At 49.0% G+C, this 16,463-nt stretch overlaps 1 long non-coding RNA gene across 2 annotated transcripts; it reads right to left on the reverse strand.

The window, feature by feature from the left end:
- Positions 1 to 1,466: 1,466 nt before the first annotated feature.
- On the reverse strand, positions 1,467 to 10,010 carry LOC141580323 (uncharacterized). 2 transcript variants are annotated; one of them, XR_012512539.1, is made up of 4 exons: positions 9,922 to 10,010; positions 9,283 to 9,604; positions 2,941 to 7,725; positions 1,467 to 2,634 (listed from the first exon to the last, which is right to left on the reverse strand). It is a non-coding gene; the product is annotated as an uncharacterized LOC141580323 (long non-coding RNA). The 2 variants fall into 2 exon arrangements; XR_012512538.1 differs by having other exon boundaries at positions 2,941 to 9,604.
- Positions 10,011 to 16,463: the final 6,453 nt, after the last annotated feature.

The raw sequence follows: 16,463 nt of genomic DNA on the forward strand, positions 1-16,463 counted from the left end.
TTTTTTTTTTTTTTGTGAGATGGAGTCTCGCTCTGTCACCAAGCCGGAGTGCAGTGGCGTGATCTCAGCTCACTGCAACCTCCACCTCCTGGGTTCAAGTGATTTCCCCTACCTCAGCCTCCTGAGTAGCTGGGACTACAGGCATGCACTAGCACACCCAACTAAGAGACGGGGTTTCACCATGTTGGCCAGGATGGTCTCGGTCTCCTGACCTCGTGATCTGCCCACCTCAACCTCCCAAAGTGCTGGGATTATAGGCGTGAGCCACCCACAGCGCCCAGCCAATGAAAGATGGATTTTTAATCAATGATATTGACTGGGTTATCTGAAAAAAAGTAAATTTGACTCCTTACGTTACTCTTCACACCAAAATAAATTGTAGATGTATCAATATTGATAAATGAAAAAAATTAAGCCACAGGAATGCATCAAAAGCAGTACATAGAGGGATATTTACAGCTTTAAACCAAAAAGAAGAAAGTTTGAAATCAATGAACCAAGCAACCATCTCAAAAATGCAGGGAAAGAACTACAAAATAGACCCAAAGGAAATGGAGGGAAATGATCAAGACAATGTAGAAATTAATGAAATAGGAAAGCAAACATATAATAGAAAGGATGACCCAAGTCAGAAGTTTGCTCTTTGCAAAAGAGGGTAACAGAGGCTGGGAAGGGTAGAGAGAAGGGAGGAATATCGGAGCCAGACAGGAGAAATAAGCTCTAGTATCTATAATACTATAGTAAACTCCAGCTATAGTTAGTAATATATTATATGATTTCAAATCACTAGAAGAAAGATATTGAATGTTCCCAACACAAAGAAATAGTGTTTAAGATCATGGATATGCTAATTACTCTGATCTGATCACTATACGTTACATGTATTACAACATCACTGTGTACCTCAGAAATATGTACAATTATTATGTGTCAAAACAGTTTGTTTTTTTTTTTTGCAAAATCCAATTATTTTTAATAAAATCATAAAAATACTATGGAAAAAGAAAACACAGATAAAATTGTTATCATGTTGGGTGAAATGGGTGGTGAGACCTCTCTAAATATGACATCGTCACTGGTTTTCCCTTTGCCTCATCCTGCTTTATTGCTCTTGAAATCACGTATCACCATCTGGCATTCCACTCATTTCCTGTTCATTTGTTTGAAGATGAAAGCAAACTAGATGAAAGCCGTATCACCAGCACCTAGAACAGTCTTGACACATAGTAGGTGTTCAGAAATATTCATTGGTGGTTGTTAAAGAAAGGGGAGAGATTTCTTTAATGCACAAAGAACTCCTGAAAATCAGTAAGAAAAAGATGGGAAAGGATATGAATAGAGACCTCATAGAAAATGAAATATAAAAGCCCTTACACATGTAAAAAGATGTTCAATTTAATTCATAATCAGAGAAATGCAAATTGAAAAATAATGAGATTCCATTTTTTACCTATTATGTTGGCAAATAATTAAAACAAATGTAAAAGTTAATAACACACATGTTCCTAAAGAGAGAAGAGTTAAATTATGCAATCTCTGTGGAAGATAATTAGGCCACATTTATTAAAATTATAAAGGCACATATCCATTGACCATTTGGCCATATCTATCAAAATTATGAAGTCACATACTCATTTTGCACATGTGTTTGTTTAAAGACATTAATATAAAGATACTCCTGGCAGCAGTGTTTGTAATGAAAAAAAAAAGGGAAATTATTAGATCTCTATCAACAAGAAACCATTTAAATAATTTACGGTACCTCCAGCAATGAAATTCTTTGCAGCCATTAAAGTGAACAGGTCTGCCTTATAGGTTCTGATCCGGGAACATCTCCAGATCAGAGATGTTTATTTATTTATTTATTTTGAGACAGAGTCTCGCTCTGTCGCCCAGGCTGGAGTGTAGTGGTGCGATCTTGGCTGACTACAACTTCCACCTCCTGGGTTCAAGCGATTCACCTGCCTCAACCTCCTGAGTAACTGGAATCACAGGCGTGAGTCACTGCACTAGGCCAAGATGTATTGTCAAGTGAAAAAAACCCAGCAGAATAGTGTAGAGAGGGTATGGCCATTTGTATATGATACATATACTTGCAGAGGCATTGAGTACTTCTGGAATGGTACATAAGAAACATTAGCGCTTGCCTCTAGGGTGAAGAACTGCATGAGTCAGGGCAGGCATGGGAGAAAGAATGACTTTTCATCATCCGCCTTTTGAATTTCATGCCATATGTCTGTACCATATATATTCAGTACATCCATATCTGCTCCTATATGCATATGAGATCTCTAGAAGGAGAGTACCCCAAACCAGCCACAGTGACTTCCTCTGAGAGGGGGACCGGGCTAGGGGACAAGAAGGGAAACTTAGTATTGGGCTTATTTTAATTTTGATTTTTTTCTTGACTATGTGCATGCGTTAACTGCTCATGAAAGTAACAAAAGGCATTTCTCCCTGCCCCTCTAGACTGCCCTTCGTGCAGCTCTGTCCTCAGCGTCAGCCTTCCCTCCTGCCTCCTCCTTTTGGGCACACTCTCTGCTACACTCCATGGCCGGGCACTGTGGGAAGAGCAGGGACTTTGGAATGGACGATCCGGGTTCTCACGCTGCCTCTGAGCATCCTCGTCCTCATCTATAAAATGGGGATAGCGGCAGTGTCATTATGTTATAGCGTATGGTGAGAATTAAATGAGATAACTTATGAAGTGAGTGCTCAATAAACAACAGTTCCTGCTGGCACACCTTTCTGGAACACAACTATCACACCCATGAAGGGTGGAGGTGGCTGAACCCTTCTGTGGCTTAGACTCAGAAATATCCCCCCTCCCTTTACCAGTGACCTCCAAACTCTTAAGGAAGAAACAAATGGCAAAACTTTGAGGAAAGCAGTATCCCTCTAATATTTAGAGAGCAGCAAGGACATTCCTCTAGTTTGTACCTGGGGAGGAGGGTGAAGAAGGGTGTCCCAAATTCCCAAAACGCCCAGCATCCTGCGGCCCCAAACTCCAGCCTGGAAGGAAGCATCATTCAATATAAACAGAATAGGGGAGTTAGCTCTGGCAGGACCGGCTTCAGCTGGGAGTGGGGTGGGAGGTTGAGCCGGGAAACAACAGGAACGGGAGGGGAATGTTTGCCCCACCAAGCCTGAGGAGACAGAATCAGATGCAAACCTGCCTTGCCCCAGGGACAGCATGGAGGTTTCAGTACCAGAGTCAAAAATAGACCCACTTTCATAAAGACACCAGCCGCTGCTTCTATAAATACCTCAGCCAGTTTTCCGGGGTTCTCATGTGACTTTTATGCCTACCTCGTCTGCGGGGATCCGTCGCCATGGTGACCGGGACATGTGACCAGCCACTCTTCATTCATGGCAGGTTGCTGCGTCCTGGATTGGGGGTAGGGTGGTAAAGCGGGGCTGGAGGGGGTGCTATGCAGACGGAGAACGAGGATGAGCAATGAATAAAGATAAAGTTTCCAGTGTTGGGGGAGACTGCAGAGCTCTAGGTTTACTGCAAGAGTGCAGAATTATCAATTTCCCCAGGCTGGCTGTCAGGAGAGGAATATATTTATTCAAGAAGCAGTAGAAATCCTTGCCTTTGAGTCAGAGAATCAAAGGTTCAGAGCTGGAAAGCACCGTAACAATCCTCTAGGCCACTCCCCTTGTTCGTACAGATGAAAACGACCCGGGAAGGTGGACTAACTCTTCCAAGGTCACACAGCAAGTCAGTTGCAAAACTGGGGCAAGAATCAGGCTATGAGTCATTGTCAGATTCCTCTCCATCTAACTGCGGCTCACCTCTGGGCTGGGGTCTGTGGTGGGCCACAGATTTAAGTGTGACTCTGACAGTGGGACTGTAGGTACCTTTGCACCCAGGTTATTCAACACAGCTGGAGTCAGGTTCTCCAAGGGAGGTGAAAACAGATCATTTCATCTACACTGAGGCTCAGTCCTGGCCCCTCGGCTAATAAATGTGGGAGACAGGCTAATAAATCCTGAGAGGCCTTGCCATATTGAGCAAATCTAGACATCATCTTTGGTAATCTATGGAAATCACTTTTTGATCAGAAGTTCTCAGATCTGCCTCCATCCTGCTGAATCCCTCAGACATCACCAAGTCCTGTACCCTTCCTCGCTGGGTGTCAGGGATAAGATGAAGAGGCAGGAAAAGAACGCTTCCTGCCTTCACAGACCTCCCATGCTTACGTACATATGGATAAGTAAGTAGAAATCTTGTTAACCAACAAGCTATGTTCCAGGGAGTTGTCAGGTCTAGAAATAGGACAGGCCACCGGAGTTGGGGAAGGCTTCCAGAAGGAGGTGAGGAGAAGGAAGTAGCCTGGCAGGAGGATGAGATGGAGCATTCTCAGGGGCACCAGAGAGTGGGGCAGGAATTGAGTGGGCGGGGTAGGAGAGAATATATTTGACTGAGGTGGCCAAGCCTTCAGATAGGTCGGCTGCCAACCGCATAGCTGATTCATATGGTTCAATCACGTGGACGCAAGCAGCTGGCAGTGAGGGTCCAGGAGAAGATGGATTCAGGGAAGACAAAGAAACACTTGCGTTAAAATATTCCTGAAAGAGACCAAGAACAAAACAGACATCATCACGGTGTCGGAAGACCGTCAGCAGCAGTTGTGAGCTCTGTCACCACCTGGTCTTGGGATAGAGATCCAGCAGGCTTCAGGGAGATTAAAATCCCCCTTGTTGGAGCCTGCTAGCAGCCAAAGTGCACCAGCCTGAGGCTCTGCCTCTCTCCTTCTTCACTTATGCCAGCCTGGTGGATCTTAGGGGTAAGGGTAGAAGACAGAGGTGAAGCAGAGGGCAGAGCGCCTCACCTGCCCCCACCCCACCATCTGTCTGCCAGCAGAGTAGACTGTCCATACCGGCTTGTCCCATCTGGAAGGGCTAGAGCACTCAGTCTGATAAGGGAAGCTGTGCCAGCCCGTGTGAATGCCACACTTCCTCTGTGCTTCCCAGCCAGCTGAGCACCCACGCTGCGTGTGTTTACCAGAACTGCAAGCTGCTGGAGTCCTGAGACAATGCCCGATTCTATAAGCCCCTCCCCTGGCTTCTAACAACAGGCATTGAATGAAGCACAAAGTCATCTGGGTGGGCCTGGGAGGGGCTGGTATTTAGCGTGAGGGTGCAGACAGGGCACACCATGGAGACAGATCTGACTCTCAGTCCTGGCCGTGTCACTTACTCTCACAGTTGTGGGGACCTTCTTTAGTCTATCTGAGACTCAATCACTTATCTTGCAAAAGGGGATGATGTCAGCTTCCCTGATGAATGGCTGTGAACCTTAGACATGATGATTACAAAGTGGCACATAGGAAGTGATTTTGAAGGCAGTCGCTGCTGTTACAGTAGGCGGATGAATAGGAGCATTCCCTCATGGGTTCCCAGCTTCCACTTCACCTTGAGTTCTCCCAAGACTTCATACCTTGCACCTTGCTGTGCCTCGCCCTTCTACCCAGAAGGTCCTCCCACTTGGCTGCACTCATCCAAAGCCTCTCTGTCTTTCAAAGTCCCACTTAAATGTCATTCCGACCTGTCTTGCCTGATCACCTCCAACCCACAGTGATCTTCCACAGGCCAACTCTGCCAGCACTGATGAGTGGCCACAGCACCGTCCTTCAGCACATAGCACACCCTGCCTTTAACAGCGACAGTGAGAACTGTCGCATGGAACACCATTTACGGCGCTAAGAACCTGACATATACAAGACTTGGAGAGGCTATGTGACTTGTCCATGATTACATAACTAAAAGGTGGCAACAGTGGAAAATAAGCCCAAGTCCCCCAGTCCCATGCTTACACATGCTGCACGTCACTACTCTGCATCCTTACTGTTACTCACTTGAACATCTTGACTCTCTCCAACTACATTATAAGCCAGTGTGGCATGGCAGGAAAAGCACAGCCCCTGGAGTCAGTTCGAAATGGACTGAAAGCTTGCCTTTGCCACTGACTGGGTGGGTGACCTTGTGTGAGTCCTTACCTTCTCTAAATCTCAGTTTCCTCATCCAGAGTTACTAAAGAGTCCATTTAAAGAGTGACACGTAGTGATGGAGCTGTCTTGTAACAACAAACATTTGCACTCAGGCTTCCCTTCCTGTTTGCTCCCCGGCAGCTGGGTACACAGTGGAAGCTCCAGCTAATACCTGAGTGCATATCAGCATAATCTAAGGGCTCCTTGTGCATCCTTTCATTTTATTCCTTACTACGCTCTGAAATAGATACTATCAGTGTCCCCACTTTCTCAACAGATTAAGAAACTTGTCTAACGTGATATAACCAAACAACAGAGCTGGGATTTGACCCTAGATCCTTCTTATCCCAAAGCCCAGGCTCTAAGCCATGATTCTATGGGGCCCCTCTACAAAGTGGGTGATGGGTAATTCCTCATCCATTTCTCCTGTGAGATAGTTCAAGCAGAAATCACAAATTCCATCTTACAGATGGAGAAGGAAAAGCCCGGGAGTGTTAAGTGGCTTGTCCAAGGTCACAAGCCAGCTGGTGGCAGAGTCAGTCCTAGAACTCAGGACTCTTAAACCCAGTGCTCCACTTTCTGCGGAGCTGCTGCCTGTGGCTGAGGTTCCTGAGATAAATAGAGATGCCGGGACTCTGGGACCTTGGCCAGGGAGTTGGCCATTGGCCTCAGCCTGGGCCCAGGAAGCTTCCAACCATAGAGAAATTTGCTTTGAAGACGAAGGATGACTCCTGGCAAGGAGAGTTGTTCCTATTTCTGCTCCAGACAAACGGGAGGCTGCTGCAGATTCCATGATAAATCTTTTTGCTAAAGATGATGCATCACTTTGGGCCAGTTATATGCACAGTCTTTGGACATTATACAAGTCAATTACTAAGACCAAATTCTCAGCACTGAGCAGAGATATTTTCATCGAGTCGCTGTAACGGAGCCAGAGCCTCCCAGGGATCTGGCAGGGAAGCTGTTCCACTTCATATTTTATGCTGGAGGTGACTGCAGAATGGTGAGACCTGCCCAGGTGCCTAGTGGGAAAGGTGTCCACTCCCATCAAGATGACTTGCACTCCGTGTTTGCCCCTGAGGTCATCACAAGGCAGCCGGGCCAGTCAGGATTGTCCTGCCCATTTCAGAATCCCCAACCTAACAAGTCCTCACTCTCAGCTGCCTGGAGTGAGAAAAAAAAAAAAGTTTCCATTCCAGGCTGAACCCCCAAGTACAGGTCTGTAAATAGGGCCTTGCTTTTCCAGCCTCAAGTCCCAGAAGCACTCTCCTATACACTAGGTGTGTCCTTACCTGAGTCCCAAACACTTCCAGGTCATCTCTCCTGACCCCTCAAAACCTCTTGGGCATTGCAGCCTGCCAGGCCGGTCCCTAGGAACTGCTCAGGACAGCAGATCCAGCCTCCTCCTCTCCACTCCCCAAATGAGAAGCACATGGCTGGTCCTCCTGAGGCCAGGGATTTCAAAGCTAATATGTTTGTTTCAAGAGGGTCCTCCTCTGGCCTGACAGTGGCTTTTGGTGATTCAGAGTGAAGGTTTGAGGTCCCAGTAAGAGCACCGTAGGCCTTATCCACTGGCTATGTGGCATTGAGCAGGCCCTTAACCTCTCTGGGCCCCAACTGCCTTAGCTGAAAATGTGGCAAATGCTCTGCCTAGCTCCAGAATGCTCCAATTCATTCTCTGGGATTCCAGGAAGGCAGTTGGAAGTGGCTGGAGCAGACGATGAGGGGGCTGTGGGTGATAAGAAATAAAGAGGCAAGATTAAATGGTGAGGGCAGGGGCTTAAATCATGGAGAGCTTGAACGTCATGCTACAAAGCTTAGATTTTCTTTTAAAGGTATTGGAGAACCAGGGGCAATTTTCAAGCATGGGTGTAGAATTGCCAAATTTAGCAAACAGGAATACCAGACCTCCAGTTAAGTTTGAATGTGAACTGACCTTCCTGTCTTTTATCTGGCAATCCTGCACAGGAGCAACCAGGAGCAACCGAGAAACTTATCTGGGCACTGAGGGGAGAATGTTTCAGAGGGGATGAAACTGGAAGCAGGAAGACACTATTTAGGGGGTTATTATTATATTCTAGGCAATAATTACAAAAGCTAATATTTGTTGAATGCCTTTTCGTGGGTTCTTTGTTTATTTTGCTTTCTGTTTGGCCAGGCACTGTTCTATTTTACATACAAAAATTAATGTAATTCTCATAACAAGCCTCTGAAGTATAGTATCTAGTATCACCCCCATTTTACAGACAAGGAGGCTGAAGCACAGAGAGATTAAGCAACTTGGTCCAGGTCACACAGCTAGTTAGTGGCAGAACTGGGGTTGGAGCCTCTGTGCTTAACCACTTTAGCATACCACCACCCAGCAGGCTGTGAGAGCCTGGCCCCAGGCCATGTGATGGGGACTGGGTGAGAGACTGTTTTAAAGCCCTAGTCCCTGGGGTGGGGATTGGGATACATGAGGGGTAGGGAGGTGAGAAGGCAGGCTCAGGAATCCAACTGTATCACAGTGGCACTCCCATTTTCTTTCTTCTTTCTTTCTGTCCTTCTGTCTTTCTGCCTTTCTGTCTGTCTTTCCTTTCTTTCCATTCTTTCTATCTTTTTTTAGATGGAGTCTCACTCAGGCTGCCCAGGCTGGAGTACAGTGGCACCATCTTGGCTCACTGCAACCTCTGCCTCCCAGGTTCAAGCAATTCTCCTGTCTCAGCCTCCTAAGTAGCTGAGATTACAGGCGCCCGCCACCACGACCAGCTAATTTTTGTGTTTTTAGTAGAGACAGGGTTTCACCATATTGGTCAGGCTGGTCTCTCAAACTCCTGACCTCAGGTGATCCAACCCGCCTCGGCCTAGCAAAGTGCTGGGATTCAGTGCCAGGCTGACACTCACATTTTCAGATCACTTCATACCTTTCATAGCAAAAGAGGGACTGATAAAAAAAAAAAAGAACTAGCCTTTCTTCAGCATCTACCAAACACCGGGCAATACCTTCTGTCCACCATCCTGCCTAATCCCCTCCATGGCCTGCTGAGGTAGGTAATGAATTTACTCAGTGGGTGAATAGGAGATTTTTTTTAAGACAGAGGATGAGCTTCGGGTGATGGTGCGGGGTGGGGCGGGGGGGTGGCTAGGGTGGTGAAGCGAGAGGCCAGTCCCGTGGCGCCCTTGGGGACTGCCAAGGGCCAAGGGTGACATTAACCAGAGAGCAGGTGTGGGATGAGGAGCAGCATGTGGCCTAAGGCCCAGGTGTGGAGGCTGCAGAGAAAATCTCCTCAGCTCAGGATCTGCTCACCTAAACAGGCACAAAGCAATGAGGCAGTCGAGGCCCAGAGAGGTAAATGACTGTCCGAGCGCCACACAGGAAGTGTTGGGGCAGAAACTGGAACTGAAGTCTCCTGGCTGTATTTGGGGTGCCTGGCACAGAAGGAGCTAGTTCACAGACGGGATGAGGATGGAGATGCCCGGACACAGCCATGGTCAGCACTTTGGGGCCGCTGGGATGAAGTTCAGGCGCTCCTGGGCACCCCACTCTGAGAGCAGACGCTGCCCCTTCGGTGCTGAACAAAAGCCGAGGGGAAACCACGAGCGGTCTCCCCGCAACCATTTTTCTCCGTCTGTGAAAAGAGACAAGCACAACCCGCTGCAAGGTTGTTTTGAGGACTAAATGAAGAGAACCCACAGGCACGCTGCTGCACCGCGCCCACCGCCAACACGGCGCCCACCACCGTGCCCCGCCCCTTCCGTCCTCGCCATCCTCCCCACCCCCATTTCCTCCTCTTCCCTCCCCTCATTTTAGGCCTTGGGGCAGAGCCTGTTCCCGGGCGTGTCAGGCGGCTGCCCGAGACAAACGTGCCCACTTCCCAGCTTGGCCAGCCTGGCTCCCCTGCGGCTCCTGCTCTCCGCCCGCCTCCTGTGCCCGGACCACCCCCACCTGCCGGCTCCGCACACGGCGCACGCTCGTCCCAACGCGGGCCTGGCTCTGCTGGACTGACTTCCTGACAATCGCCCGGCACCCCCACCGTTACCTCCCCTCCTCCCTCACCCAGCGGCCCCCCAGCCCCGCCCCCGCCCCCAGGGAGCTTCGGGAAGTGGCCGTAGGGACCGCCCAAGATGCCCAAAGGGGTGGGAGGCTCCGGCCTGCGGCCTGGAAATGTACAAAGCCCATCCTTTGGGACTGAGAGAGAGCCTGACGTCAAACCGAGGCTGAAAATACAGTCTGGAAAGTCACGCGGCACCCGTGAAAAATGAGCCACCCTCCCCAGCCAGAGGCGTGGGAGCGGGGACGGGACATAAATCCCGGCTCTTTAGAGTCTCCAAACAGCAGGGGCAGCTGAGGAGCCTCTAGAATGCCTGCTGAGAGGTCTCTGGGTCCCCACTGCCCCATTCGGAGGCTCCCTTGGCCAAAACATCTGCAAACACCGCCCTCCCTTCCCCCGCTCCCACCATACACACACTCCTAAGAGCGACCAGTGCCTAGAGAAGGAAGGGGCACCAGGGGACAAGGGGCAATTTCTTACAGCTGGTCCAATGCTCCCTTCCCCACCCCCACCCCTGCCCAGGGCAACTGGCTAGGACACAGTGTGCTGGGGACAGGACTTCCCAAACCATACCCCAAAGGCCCAGAGAGTCGTAGCAGTGGATGTCAGGGAGGGCCGCCAAATCCCCTGCAGCATGTGGTTTCAGAGACCAGACCCCTCCAGCTCGCTCTCAGAGGCCCCAGCATCCCCCTCGGACTGGGGTCAGAGGAGCAGAGGAGCCACAGGCTGCAGGGCCAGTCAGGGAATGGGGCTTTCCGACAAGCAGAATAGGCCTTCAGGACCAGACGATAGCAAAGGCAAATGTCCCCACCCCAAATTACCAAGGTTAAGTTTTCACTCCTCTGCCACAACAAAGTCAAAAGAGAATTTAAGCTGGGCACGGTGGCTCACACCTGTAATCCCAGCACTTTGGGAGGCCGAGGTGGGTGGATCACTTGAGACCAGGAATTGGAGACTAGCCTGGCCAACATGGAAACCCCGTCTCTACTAAAATACAAATTTAGCCAGGTGTGGTGGCACATGCCTGTAATCTCAGCAACTCCAGAGGCCGAGGCAGGAGAATCACTTGAACAGGGGAGATGGAGGTTGCAGTGAGCTGAGATGGTACCACTGCACTACAGCCTGGGCGACAGAGTGAGACTCTGTCTCAAGAAAAAAAGAGAGAGAGAGAGAGAGAGAGAGAGGGAGAGAGAGAGAGAAAGAGAGAGAGAGAGAACGGAGAGAGAGAGAGAGAAAATTTAAGCTGTTTTAGAAAATAAAGAACATTTGATTGACTTCCCATCTATTTGAGGTTGAGACTCTTATCTTCCACACATGTTCATGTCTGGGTGTTGTTCGTGGTGTCCCTCCTTCTGGTCAGCCCTTCTAGCCTTTGTAACACTCCAGCTCCAGTGTTGTCCACTGTTGAAATCCCTCACTCACTCCCCACCCCCAGCACCATGGCTGCTCCCTCCTCTGATGAGAGGGGCCCCTTCACACTGCATGTGAGTGTGTCACAGACAGGTCTGCCTTCTTCTACAAGGCTCCTATTTGTAGAGAGGCATCTTGGTCATCTCTGCAACCTCAGGGTTCAGCTCAGCCCTGCCCAGAAGAAGGGCCTGGCTCATGTTCATGGAATCAATCAAACAAGGTTCATGTGCACATCAGCGTTTCAAAAACCTTACGAAGCCAGCAAAGGGCTGGAGCCCTGGGCTAGGAGGCAGAGGCAGGCACCACCACACTCCCCTTCTTTGGCCACTCATCCCCAAAGCCATAGACCTCAGGCCTCTGACACTCCTACAATAGGTTTGGGTGGGAAGCAGGAGGCAGCCAGTACCATGTGAGTGTCCAGGGGGACATCCTCCTTATCTAGATGGCCATATGCAGATCAGGATTCAGGGCAGCTAAGATGTTAGAATGAAAACCTAAGTCAGAGCATGCCACTCCTCAGCTCAAAGTCCTGTTCTGGTCCTGTCCTGCTCCTCTTCTCACCTGGGGTAAAAACCAAAGTCCTCAGCATGAGCCTGTGTGATCCAGCCCCCATGACCCCTCAACTGATGTCAGGCTGTGCTCTGATTCCTTCTTCCTGTTCCAGCCACAGCAGGTCTCCTCTAACACCACTCCCCCAGTGGTGTTAGAAAAAAAAAAATTTTTTTTTTTTGTATTTTTAGTAGAGACGGGGTTTCACCATGTTGACCAGGATGGTCTCGATCTCTCGACCCTGTGATCCACCCGCCTTGGCCTCCCAAAGTGCTGGGATTACAGGCTTGAGCCACCGCACCCGGCCTTTTTTTTTTTTTTTTTTTTCACTTTTCCAACGAGTTTTTATTAACAGTTAAGTCATGATTTAGGATCCCGGGGTGGGGATCACTGGGTACTAGGTCTCCCTTTACCACCCTGGGAGAAGGACAGAGGATGCAGGAGAGGGTGATGCAGCCAGTTCAGATCTTCCCAGGAAAAGTGCCATCAGCCCGCTGCTCATCCCAGTCTGTGACCCAGGCTATGGGGCAGAGGGACTTGTATACACGCCGGTACCATTGGCACACAGACACATCACCTCCTTTAGCATTCATTGCCTTCTCACAGCGGTGGAAGTCCAGGTAGTTCCTGGACCTTGGCGCCTGCTCTCTCCTACTGCTCAAATGTCACCTCTAGAAAGGTCTTCTCTGCCCACCTACCCTGTTTGAAATCACACACACACGTACATGCACACACACATCCATACACACGTGCGCATGCATGCGCCTCATCCCTCTTCCCTGCTTTTTTTTTTTCATCAATCACTAACTGATACCTATATATTTTATTTGTTTCTTTATTTCTCTCCCTGACTAGAATGTAAGCTGAATCAGAATAAGAACTTTTTAACTGTTTCACACTCCTTCTTCTCCTGGTTGTTTCACACTCCCCACTTAAATATCCTGTAACTTAACTTCTGAGATAAAAGTTTACTACTCTTAAGACATCTTATGTTAAATAGTAGGAAATGAGAGAGGGAAAGGAAACAAAAGTGCTTACTGGAAATACATGTAAAAACTGGAAATACAGTCCTTGTTTCTACAACCAGCCATGTGGCCCTCGGGGCTTATGACCATCTCTCCCACTGGCCAGTTCATGCTCCCTTTGCCCTCAGCTAGCACCTCAGCTGGTCATGGGGCCTTTCCTGGGTCAGAGGTGCATGCACATGGTGGACCCTCAAACAATATTTACTGAATCGGTGAGGAAGAAGCTGGTCTACACATACTATAGTAAGCAGGGAGAAGCCAGGAGCTAGTCTTTGATTTATGCAGATAGCCAGAATAGATAAACTGACTTTTAAGGTTTTAAAACTAAGCAATTTACCACCCAGATCAGGAAATACTCTTTTGTCAGTTTTGCTGTGATGTGCTTTGAGACACATCATTCTGGTTGATGCTGAAGATCCAGCTGCCTCAGTTTCCCCACATCTGTGCCTAGCTGGAGGCAGTGTGCAGGGAAAGGTGGAAGGTAATCCCTCGGGTCCTCCACACCTCTTCCTCAAGGCTTCCCTTGTGAAAGCACCTTCTGGAGTCATCATCAGTGCCTCTAACAAGGCCCAGGGGACCCTGGGTAACTGCCACCTGGTTCCTGCTGGCGCCAGGAGGCTCCATTCTTCCTGCAAGGCCCAAAGCACCTACCTCTGCAGAGGCTTCATCTGAAGGCTGTGAGCCTGAGTACTGCTCAGGGCAACAAGGACCGGCTAGGAAAGCCAGCTCTGCAGCTTCCTGCAGGTCCAGTGTTAGCCCTGACACAGCCATACATCCCCCAGAGAGGTATCCTTGGACGAGAAGCCCCAGGAGGGCAGGGAAAGCATCTGGGTGACATTATTCGGGCTCCATCCCCAGCTCAGGCCTGGCCCATGAGAGACACTTGGCAGACAGGTGCAGAGCAGTTTTAAAGCAGCTAACAAGATGAGCAGTGCTGCAGGGCAGCTGCGAGAGCCCCTTGGGTAAGCCAGGACTTGCTTCCACCACCTATTAGCCAAGTGATTTCAGGCCAGTCACTCAGTTCTGAGTCTCTGATTCTTTATCTGAAAAGCAGAGATAATGATGCCTGTCTCACCCACTGTTTAAATGCCATATGTGGCCCTGTGTTTGTGCCAAGCCAGCAGACAGACAGCAAGAACCCCACAAACACTGTAGACATGTAGGCAGAGGCAGGGCTTGCCCTACCACAGCCTGCGCACCCCTCTGGCACCACTGCAGGGGCTTCCACAGGGCTTCTTCCACCAGGCACACCTGATTCCCTGTTCTGCAATGCCTCTTACCACTCTGTGTCCCAGGAGAGGCACCCTGCAGCCCTCCAAGGTCCACAGAGAAGCAGAGCCAGTAGATGTATATGGATTTGTTGTAGGAAATTGACTTATGCAAGTGTGGAGCTGGCTACACAGGTGGTGAGGAAGGGAAAGTCGTGGCAGTCTGAATCCCATAGGCATGAGTCCCTCTCAGGGAAGGGCTAAGCCTTCTCTTAAAGGGCTTCCAACTGATTGAGTCAGGTCCACCCAGGATAATCTCCCTAATTTAAAGTGAGCTGATTAGGGACTGTGGTTACATGTGCAAAATCCCTTTACGACAGCACCTGGATTAGCTTTGACTGAATAACAGAAAGAAGGGTATATGTGACAAAATGGCCCTGCCTCCTTCTGTCCTCCAACTTTCATGAGAGACTATCACCTGTGGCCCGCCCTATCTGGAAGCACACTAGAGAATGCATTCTGGGGAATGCAATTTTGCCCAGCCAAGCTAACACGCTGCGAAGGCCTCACACACCTCACTGGCTTAAATCTGCACAAAAGCACCCAGACCACACTGCACATCGACCTGCAGGCATAGCTTACAGGGAGCATTTGAGTTCCGTTGTCTTGCACCATCCTCATGACAGCTCTTTGAAGGGAATTTAATCATTTCATTTTACTGGTGACTTAACCTCACACACAGCTGGTCGGTGGCAGAGCTGGGATCTGAATCTGGGTTTACCTGACTCGTTCAGGTCCTCAATGGGGAGTGGGTCTGATAGTGGGAGGGAAGAGAAAAGAGCTTTGCTTTCTGGCTGTACTCCAGAAAAGTCCAGAAGAACAGACACCTAGCTTTCCAAGGCAATCTTTGCCTAAATTTTGTTTTTGCTAGGACTTCATTCTGGATAACAAGATAGGGTGTCATGAGTAAGAGATTTTGCTCTCCAACGTATGGTGTTTAAAAGGTCTCCTTTCTTTCTCTAGATTAAGTGTAATCTGCTCCAAGCCTGCATCCTACCAGTCCAGAGGGAAATTCAAGTTCCCATGTTAGAACTTCCTTGCCCACACACCGTCAGAGACAAGCAAAGACTCTGGGGTCTCCCACACTGCAGAACATTTAGAGGAGAGTCTGATGGTCTCTGCACATTCTGTCTACACAGATATGATCATTGACCAATCCTCATGGTTCATGAAGGGTGAGGAATCCCTGTTTCTGGGCCAATTTGGGGAAGGGTCTCTGCTGAGAGTCAGCCTTCTCAGGGTACCCTGCGGCCATTTTCCTAAGGCCCTGTCACCTCCCTTGGGTCCCATAGGGAAGGATGGCCCCAGTCCCAGCTAGCATGGACCCCTTCCAACGCATCCCCTTTAGTCTGCTTTCCTCCAAACTTTCCTCCCACTGCCTCCTTGTCCAAGATAATCCAGCACAATCTCATCAGTGAGCCTGGAATTTGGCAAAACAAAAGCCAGGGACATGTGAGAATAGTCTTCTGAGTGATTAACAATTACTGCTTTGGGCCCTACCACCCCAAACAGTAGCAACAGTAGAATTTACTGTACATTTACTATGTTCTAAGCTCTTCATTTGTGAGAATTCATTTAATCCTGTCTATAAATCACTAAGATAATAATAGATGCTACTTGTCTCAGTCTGTGCTGCTGTACAGGGAATGCCTGAGGCTGGGGAGTTTATAAAGAAAATTGGGTTTATATGGCTCATGATTCTGCAGGCTGTACAAGAAACATGTATGCTGCTGGCATTTACTTCTGTGTGGGCCTCAATCTACTTCCACTCATGGCCACGGTGGGATCCCTGCCTGGTATATGCAGAGATCACACAGCAAGAGAGCAAAATCACCAAAGAGATAAGGAAGGTGCCAGCCTCTTTTTAACAACCAGTTCTCATAGAACTAATAGAGCGAGAACTCATTCATTTTCATGGGGATGGCATCAGGCCATTAATGAAGGATCCATCCCAATGACCCAAACACCTCCCATTAGGCCCCACCTCCAACACTGCCAATCAAATTTCACCATGAGGTTTGCTGAGGTCAAATATACAGACCATACCACCACTATTATTAGCTGCTTTGGTTAAGGTAACATGCCCAAGGTCAGCCCAGCTCACAAGTGGCTCCCAGCATTCTGACTCAAGGACCTATGCCCTAACTGCTCTATGCCATCTCTCACCAAAATCTGGTATATGGC

Source organism: Saimiri boliviensis, chromosome 11 (assembly GCF_048565385.1).
Source record: "Saimiri boliviensis isolate mSaiBol1 chromosome 11, mSaiBol1.pri, whole genome shotgun sequence".
Taxonomy (NCBI): domain Eukaryota; kingdom Metazoa; phylum Chordata; class Mammalia; order Primates; family Cebidae; genus Saimiri; species Saimiri boliviensis.